The sequence below is a fragment of the Triticum aestivum genome, chromosome 3B (genome assembly GCF_018294505.1).
Source record: "Triticum aestivum cultivar Chinese Spring chromosome 3B, IWGSC CS RefSeq v2.1, whole genome shotgun sequence".
Classification (NCBI taxonomy): Eukaryota; Viridiplantae; Streptophyta; class Magnoliopsida; order Poales; family Poaceae; genus Triticum; species Triticum aestivum.
In genome coordinates this window covers 59,840,087-59,849,265 of record NC_057801.1, presented here as the reverse complement: position 1 = coordinate 59,849,265, position 9,179 = coordinate 59,840,087, and the positions used below count along the sequence as shown (strand labels likewise).

At 43.4% G+C, this 9,179-nt stretch overlaps 1 long non-coding RNA gene across 1 annotated transcript; it reads left to right on the top strand.

The window, feature by feature from the left end:
- Positions 1–4,197: 4,197 nt before the first annotated feature.
- Positions 4,198–7,546, top strand: LOC123064748 (uncharacterized). Its single transcript, XR_006430782.1, has 6 exons — positions 4,198–4,730; positions 4,816–4,898; positions 4,988–5,080; positions 5,926–6,164; positions 6,265–6,360; positions 7,276–7,546. It is a non-coding gene; the product is annotated as an uncharacterized lncRNA (long non-coding RNA).
- The last annotated feature ends 1,633 nt before the right edge of the window (positions 7,547–9,179 follow it).

The window sequence follows — 9,179 nt, the reverse complement described above, 5'->3', positions numbered from 1 at the left end:
GCCGAAAACCAACTATGAGCGCATTACTGAAAAGGCATATCTCGAAGCGGAGCGGTCGGGAAGTACTGTCAGACATCAAAGGTCAAAAGAACGAGCTGCTACGAAAAAAATTGCCCAGCTCGGCGAACAAGCAAATCAATCGTGCCCCCCGCTCAATGTGTCTAGCGGCGACATCGTCGCTAATGCTCCGGGGACGGTGCCCGGTTATAGCAATCTTGCAGATTACCTACCTGACGATGTAAATTTTGATTTTATGGAGGTGGTCGAACACGGATACGAGTACGGGAAGCCTCTCGTCAAAGATGAAAAATCTCTAACAACGATGATGCGAAGATTCCATACTTAGTACATGAAAACCTGCAGAGAGTCTGGGGGGCCGAATACTTTGTACCTGAGAATTAAAGAGGAGCACGACCTCGTTGGAACTGATCTGTTGCTTGTTCCATTTGAGGAGTTCTTCGAGTTCTTCAATCAAAAGGCCCTCGATAAATTAACGGTCTTTTGCTACTATCTGTAAGTACTATTTCTGTCATTAAGTCTCTATATATAGCTCGGCTTTTTCATTGCATGTATTTATAATTAATTATCCTCACTATATTATGCAGATTGAAGATCGTCGAGTACAGAAAACAAGAAATGTATGATATTGGGTTCATTAGCACAAATATCATAAATGAAATTCAGGTTAAAAAGCATGCCGAAGAGGCCGAGGCCAACTTGCTACAATCGTTGATCAAAAATCAAAACAAAGATACTATACTCTTTCCTTACAACTTCGAGTGAGTGTTACTGTCGTGTGCATATTCGGTTTCCCTTATTACTCGAGCGAGGTTATAGTAATGTAATTGATGAGTTATGCATGTGTGCGCAGCTTCCACTATGTTCTTCTTGAGATTAAGCTTGAGCAGGGACTAGTAACCGTCTTAGACTCGGGACGAAAATATCCCGAAACCTATGCGGACATGACTAAAATGCTCAACAAGTAAGTTCAATCGATCATTGTCGCACCATATCGGCAACTTTTTGTTCATTTCTTGATATCTCAAGTAATAATAATTATTTTCTTTGTCTTGCAGGGTTTGGAAACAGTTCACCGCAGAACTCCTTGACTGCCGAAGGAGCTACGATATACATACCCGAAAGTAAGTACTACTAGCTAGCTAGTTGCGCTCATCCAGTACAAGAAATATGTCAACTACTGACCTTCTGTCAGTGACTCTGGAAGAATTGGTCATAGATCTATGACCATTTCAGACCAATTGGTCAAAAGCTATTCGAGGGGCTCCAAACCCTAAACCATTGCGACCATTTTGGTCAGAAAGGTCGTAATTTCCTTACACGAAAAGGTCATAAAGCAAACAGCGCTAGTCCGCTGCCTTATTTCTAGTTGTTAATGACCAATATAGATGGTCATAGCCTTGTAAATTGTGGTGGGTTGCTATGACTAGGCGCCACCTCATCAGTTTTGCCTATGTGTCATGTCCGTGTGGCGGTTTTTGCCCTAGGTTGTGAAGCAACCTATATTTCTGTCATTCCTAAAATTCCCAAAAAAATCTCATAAATTCTTTGGGTCATATCTTCGTCAAATATGTAAAAACCTTCCTTGCCTAGTTCAAAAATAATTCAAAAATATTCATTTTCCTATTCTGTTCAGAACAACAGTTTGTGAAGGAAGTACCACTTTGGCATGTCCAAATAGTATCCATTTTCTACAGTGCTTTTCTATGTGCAAATAACCATCCTCCACCAAATGCCAGCTCAATCCATTCATTATTTTGAGCCGAGCTTCAACATTCGTATTTATGTCCAGTGTGGTAGTTTGCAAAGCAAGTACCACATAGGCTCCTCCTTTTGAGCTGAAAATTTGTGAAGACGGTCTTCTTAGTAACTGATCATCCTCAGCCAAAACTCACGCCCATTAGCCATGTGCATTTCCCATACCGCAAATCAAACACTTGGCTGCTTATTCATGTTTGAGCATCGATCGGTCTCCTCGTGAGAATCTTATGTTGTGATTTTCTTCCTAGCACCTACCTGGAGAGTTCCCAACCCACTAGACATACCTAGGCCACCCAGAACACATGGCAACGCCACGGTCATGTGGTGACCACGCGGCGGGCATGCGAGTTTACGCGCTCTAGAGTTGGGGCCCTCGGCCACCGCCCAAACCTCGACGTATCGCCACCAAACCATGTATTTATGATTAAATAGGTACTTATGTAACTAGAAATGATTTTTGGAAAAAATAAATAGCAAACTATGAGGCAGCTGCAATTCAAATTTGACCCGCTTCCAATTGAATCGGCGGAAATTTGTCTTTTTTACGAGAGGTGGATCAAAACTTTTTGCACCCAACCATTTTGTCAATTGTGCATTAAATATGTCCTATTATTTTAGAAAATTGATTAGGTCCAATTTTGCAACAATTATTTGGGAGGTCCTTCACAAAAAAACCTCCTTTTGGGCACTCGAAAAATGAAAAATGAATTTTTCGTGCAAAGAAAATGAAAACTTCCTTAGGCAACATTGTTTGGAATTACAAGATGTACCCTTGTGAAAATTATGAGATCATTTGAACAAACTATGCCATGAATGTGGCCATAAGATTGATCATTTGGCTTGAAAACCATGAATCTTCACGCATGATATCTCATTTATGAGAACACTTTTTTAAAATAATTACCTATTACAAGTTTATTATTTTTCCTGGAAACTTGGTCACATATAATGACACAATGTGAAGATTTTCCAATTTTTTGATTTTGTTTGAATTTTTTATGCCCGTTTCAAAATGCGGTCAAAACGGCGGGCTTGACCGTTCCTAGCTAGTGGTTGAATCTTGGATTTTTTTTGGTGTTTCTATGATTAAATAGATACTTATTTACCTAGAAATGATTTTTGGAAAAAATAAAGAGCAAACTACAAGGCAGCTACAGTTCAAATTTGACCCGTTTCCAACTGAATTGACGACAATTTGTCTTTTTCACCAGAGGTGGATCAAAACTTTTTTCACCAAACCATTTTGTCAATTATGCATTATATATGTCCTAGTATTTTATAAAATTTATTTGGTCCATTTTTGCAACAATTATTTCGTAGTTCCTTCACAAAAAACCCTCCTTTTGGGCACTCGGAAAATGAAAAATGAATTTTCCGTGCAAAGAAAATGAAAACTTCCTTAGGCAACATTGTTTGGAATTCCAAGATGCACCCTTGTGCACAATATGAGATCATTTGAACAAACTATGCTATGAATGTGGCCATAAGATTGATCATTTCGCCTGAAAGCCATGAATCTTCACGCATGATAGCTCGTTTCTGAGAACACTTTTTTTAAAATAATTGCCGTATTACAAGTTTATTATTTTTCCTGGAAACTTGGTCACATATAATGACACAATGCGAAGGTTTTGATTTTTTTTGAATTTTTTGTGCCCGTTTCAAAATGCGGTCAAAACGGCGGGCTTGACGTTCCTAGCTAGTGGTTGAATCTTGGAATTTTTTTGGTGTTTCTCTGACTAAATAGATACTTATGTACCTAGAAATGATTTTTGAAAAAAATAAATAGCAAACTATAAGGTAGTTGCAGTTCAAATTTTACCCGTTTCCAGCTGAATCGGCGGGAATTTGTCTTTTTCACCAGAGGTGGATCAAAAACTTTTTACACCAAACCATTTGGTCAATTGTGCATTAAATATGTCCTAGTATTTTAGAAAATTGATTTGGTACAATTTTGCAACAAATATATTATAGGTCCTTCACACAAAAACTCTTTTTAGGCACTCGAGAAATGGAAAATGAATTTAAAAGAACTCATTTCTCATAACTCTTTAAAAAAATATTTGTCTTATTTCAATTTGTGATTATTCCTGAAAACTATAGACAAATTTGCTGACACAATGAGAAGTTTTTCTATTTCAAATTTTCAGATCATAATAAAATAGCTAATATGATTTAGCACCTTACTTTTAGTCAATTACGACCAATTTAAATGGTCAAAATATCATACCGGTAAACTGCGTTTTGATTGGTCCAGGGGCCTCTCACGCGGATCATGGATAAATCACCGTCAGATCCTCCTGGATCCAACGGCCCTCACCTCACCCTCTCACGGTCTCACCCACCCACCGCAAGCTAGCCCTAAAAAAACCATCGCACACCACTCCTCTCTCCCCGCACAGCGAACCCTAGAGCTCTCACCCTCTCCCTCCCTCTGGATCCACCGCCGCCGCACACAACTCCTCCTTCTGGATCTCGACGCGCCGCCGCCCCCACCCCACTCCTCCGGCGTTCCCCACACATTCTCACCGCTTAGAGACCCCCACCCTCGTGGAACCAACGCACCGGTGCCTCCTCCGATCCAGATCGACACGCCCCTTCCACCCCCCCCACCGTCGCCGCCCCGACCACCCCCCTTCCGCCACCCCCGCTCGCTCCGCCTAATCCACCGCCGCCTAATCCACCTAAGCCCGACCCAACCCGCCCAGCCCGCTCTCTTCCTCTGCCCTCTCCCTCCCCGATTCCATCCCATCCCAACCCATCGCCGCCCCTCGTCTCCCTTCCCCATCGACGACCTCGCCGCCCTTCTCCCCCACCAGCGCCGACAAGAAAGATCCAGCCAGATCTGTCCAGTTCCATGGCGACCGCCGACAACGCCCCCCGCTCCCGCAAGCGCGCCGAGGCCACCGTCCTCAAGCGCGCGCGTGCGACGGAAGCGGCTTCACCCGCTGGTAACTTCCCTGCCCCGCACCCTGCTCCTTCTCTGATGCGTCTCCGATGAGTGATTGAGTGACTGGTTTGGTTGGTTGGTTTCAGCGAGGCGTGCAACAAGGACGTAGCCATCGTCCTTATCGACCTCCACAGCTGCAGCCTCGACTCCAAGATACGCCTCAGCCTCGGTGCGTTTCAGCCCCTCCCGTCTTCAAAACATCTAGGCCGCGTCTGCCTACTGCCCCGCTGACCCATCTACTTCCGTTTTTGTTTTCAGAGTCGCAGGTGGTGGAGAAGGCCGTGCTCGAGGCGGACCGGAATAGTTCTGCTTGCAGGCCGGTCATCAGAAAGCAAGAAGCCGAGCTAGAGAGTAAGTACTCTGAAGCTATTGTCACAATGTGTGCGTCTTGTTTGCGGCAGGGTGTTGTCTATCAGTCAGTTGTTTGGATACACTAAGTGCTGGAAGAAGTACACCATCAATTTTTGAGGCTCCAGTGTTGTCTCTGATTTTCTCTCTTTAGAGATGTTGCAGCAGCATCAGTCTGTTGATGGCCTTGCTGCTCTCTTGGCACTCTTGTGACCAGTGAGAAGAACTCCTTTTTGTCATCCACTCCTGCTAAATCAAATGAAAATCCAGCAAGATGCTGGATCTTTCAAAAAAAGTGTTGTGCGAATGAATACACTAGCTTGTGTGTTTCTGCTGCAGTTTGTTTTCCTCTTCTATTTTTTCGTTTAATGGTGCTTGCAGCCTGACAAGATATCTCAATGTATCGGACCGCCCCGAGTCACACTTTTGTAACTAAAGAAGAATAGATTGTTTTGTTGTTCTGATGGAATTTGTGAGATTCATGTCCTCTCCAGCCACTCTCAGTCGGTCGGTCAGTCCAGTTTGGTTTGGTTCCTGGATCGAAGTGATGACACTGGAGGTGGTGCTTTCACAGAATTGTATCTGCAGTTCTGCACAAATCATATATCGAGCACTGTAGTGCTCCTGAAATCCCTCTTGTGCCTATAATCTTTTGCTTAATAATGGCAATCCTTGAACATTAGCGCTATCTAGTTTTTGTGTGCTATCCATCCATCCGTAATTGTTATAGTTTAGAACGTCATGTGCTCTATTAAACGCCCCTATTGCCGAATTAGAGTGACCCTTCATGTTTTGTATTCTGTTTATACTGTGATTACTCTAGCTTAACACAGTTTCTCACTTCCCAGGTAAATGACTCGTTATCATACAACAACGCGATACCGGATGGGTTCTACTTGATCCAAGGGATGGGCCCCTTTGTGTGGTTGATGTGCACCGACGTGCATGAGGAGAACCGGATACCCTCAGTGGAGTCGCTCAAGTCTGTCTGCCCTGACGATTCTTCCATCCAGATGATCCTTGTTGACAAGAGAGTCGATTTTGATTGACTCGCTGCATGCCTAATTGATTGAGTCATTCTGCTTCGGTATGCAATAGTCTGCACTGCAGTAGCAACACATCCACCATAAATCTTGCTGCTTGAGCCTTCCTCATCACTGACACAACCTGTTTTGTGGTTCCTGCAGTCAAGGGAGTTCCTGCTCCACTCGCAAGGATCGACCATTACTGTGGGAGCCTCTCACCTCTTCTGGCGGCCTTCTGTTCTTGTTCCAGTTCGCAAGGTTGCCTTCTGTTCTTGTTTGCTAACACAATACATAGTCATGGATTGTCAAAAGTGAATATTTTAAGTAGAACTTACTGCAAAACCTAGGGTGCATTGGCATGTTCCTGTGTTGCTTCTAGGCCATTAGTAGAAAACTTGCTAAGACTGTTGACAAGGTATCTTGTGTTGCTTCTCCCCTGCTTAGTACCGTGAATCTGTTTCCTCTAGGCATTTAGATAGTGTGACTTCTTAGATATATTGCATACTGAAAGTTAAGAACCCCAACTGATTTGTTCTCAATCTGATTGCTTGCTGGTTACTCAGTTTTTATATCTGGACAGTGTTGTAATACACTATTGTGTCCCTATGATGTGAAAGTTATGGTCTGAATAGCTTTATATTAGGATCTGCTTGAGTCTCTATGATGTTCTCTCTTAGTATCATGTCATGAGCTTTGAGTCGTGCATATATAACTGAGCTGTATAAGACCAACAAGTTTTTTTGTCAATTAGCTTTCCGTGTGCATGCTCTTAATCCCCATAGCACTAAGAAAGGACCTTACTGATTCCCATATTACTAATTTTTGTATCAAACATTATTATTTTGTATCTATGTGCTAGCTCTGTCAAATATAATCAACCTGCCTATGTTCCATTTTGCTATTTGTACTTGGATAGAAAAGCTAAAATCTGTATAGTGCTCTGTGTGTAATACCAAGTTGTTCCTGTTATTTACAAACTGCTGTTCTTATACACTGATCCACAACACCTTACATTACACATTTGAAATTAATTAAAATACACCTAAACACAGTGCTTCAACATAGATTTATCCGATGATTATACCTGAGACATTAGTTTGTTTTTATGCTTTTGTTTCCCACAGTGCTTCAAGCTTGTTTATTAACTCGATTTGTCGTTATTTTGTTTAACAGGAGACTGCAGCAGAAGCAGAGAAGACGGATGCTACACCAATCCAAGAGTAGATAGCTTTAACTTGGCAGAGCGTTTTATTTTTCAATCGCAATATTTGTGATTGTGTGGAGTATTGTATGGTTATGTACGTGAAGTTTTAAGTTCCTGGGCATGCAATATTTGTAGGTTAAACTGGTTGTTGTGATGTGAACGAGTGTATGGAGTTTCACATGTTTTGTTCTGTACAGAATATATTGTAATAAACCTATTTTGGTTGTTATTTGAAGATTTTCATATTCTTTTCTTCTTTCTGTTTGATATATTGTCAGGACCCCGACTCGATGTCCCATCGATCTAGCTGGTAACACCTCATATCACTTTGCGGCCTCACGCACGGTATCCCCACGGGTGTCGTCTTACCTTTTTCCCGGGACCGTTTGCGCCTTTTGGCTCACGTATATGATAGTGTCGCTAGCATCCATATGATAAAGAGCCCGGGCTGACATGACTAGTCGTAAACCCAAAGTGGCACAGACTTACAGGGACAGGCATCCATGACCCAGCTTCGAACGTGTCGGTCATCAGCAAGTGGGTCCGGGCTGTAGCACTGGGCTAGCAGGACTCCGGTAAACCGGGCTGTAGCGGGCTAACAGGACTCCGGTACTCAAAGCGTGACATTTCCCCGAAGGGACAGACACAGGAACGAAGAAGGACACATGCCGGCCAGCCTAAGTGTTCCAGAGCAGTAGCAAGCTACCATGGCTCAGCGGTAACACTAGGAGACATTTCCCGGTAAGAGAGGCTACTAAAGATAAACAACTAGATAGTCAGATCCCACACATACCAAGCATTTCAATCATACACACAATATGCTCGATATGTGCAAATACAACGAAGCATCACAACATGACTCTACGACACAAGTACTTTATTTAAGGCTCAGTGAGCCATACATAACATACACACAAAGGTACGGGTCTCACGACCCAACATACAAGTCATACAATCATACAAGCCAACAGCGGAAGTAACTTGTCTGAGTACAGACAACTAGTAAAATAAAAGAGGCTTGGAAAGCCTGGCTATACTATGTGGTCCTTCACAAGCTCAGGGTCACCACCTGGGTCTTTAGCCTACTCGTTGATGTCAACGTCTACATAGAACCCATCAGAAGGGGTTGCAGCGTCTTCTGTAAACATGTAGATTATAGCAACATGAGTACAAAGGTACTCAGCAAGACTTACATCAGATCCTACATACATGCATAGTATCAAGAAGGGTTGGTGGAGTTATTGCAGCAAGCCAGCTTTGACTCTTGGCTAGACTATCCTACGATACTCCATTTGAAACAGTTTTGCGCACACGAGTCCACTACTCACCACTTCAATACACTACCGAGGATCCACCTCCGTCTTCCTACGGAAGAGCCATCCTCGGCACTCACACTTATCTTGAGGCTTTTATCAGTTTCCATTTACTTGTCTATGAACTGTATAGGCAACCAAGTAGTCCTTTACCGCGGACGCGGCTATTCGAATAGATCATGTTAACCCTGCAGGGAGTACTTCTTCATACACGCTCTCACCACTTACCGTCGTTTACACGACATGTACTCGACAACCTTCAAGCGGAAGCCCAACGTGGGTGTCGGCCACGACCTACCTAATCACCTAAGCCTCCAGTCCAGGTTTATCGCCTATTCAGGTTCCATCCGCAGGGAGTCCGGCCGAGGTTTCCCATACGGCCCCGAACGATGTGAACAGGGTTCCCGAGATACCTAACGGGTATTCGGTACACCCGGCCACGTACCTACCGCATCACAGCCCACCCCTACGGTCAGCGCTGTCCACGGCCTCCAGTAGGCTACAAACACCAGAAACTACTTGCAACTCCTGGACGGAGAACTAGGGTGAATAAGAAGTCG